A 511-nucleotide genomic window follows, 5' to 3' on the forward strand; every position below is an offset into this window, starting at 1 on the left:
CTTGTCTCGATCTGAATTATTCAATTTACCTGTTAATATCGGGAAAACAGGTGCATCTGCTCAACAGTATAAATCCGCCACACTAACTATTCTATACATAAGTGCGTGGTTGTGGTTGTTGTACGTGGTTGTTGTGCGTGGTTATTGTGTGGCGGACTCACCGTATAAGTTGTTAACTGAAATTCGAGACTCCACCAACAAATACAACAGATGTACAATGGAGGAAGGAAACAGTTTTCGATGTTTAAGAAATATCATTATCACAATCTGTAACCGGATTAAGTTTCCCGCAGTTAGGGAATCGATCCAGTTCGTGAAAGCCTGACAACTCGCGAGCCAATAACGTCATTCGGGAAAGTCAACAAAATTCCGAGAATCCACGTCATAATCGACTTGGGGTGGAGACACGTGTTGGGGGAGGAGTCCTGGAGAAACCTGGATGGATGATAATGACGTCACTGCAAAGTTCAAGGAATATATTTTCACATTTACTCACCCAGTAAACTCGATA

This window comes from Eptatretus burgeri, chromosome 2 (genome assembly GCF_056783735.1).
Source record: "Eptatretus burgeri isolate ZD-2024b chromosome 2, Ebu_testis_v1, whole genome shotgun sequence".
Lineage (NCBI taxonomy): Eukaryota > Metazoa > Chordata > Myxini > Myxiniformes > Myxinidae > Eptatretus > Eptatretus burgeri.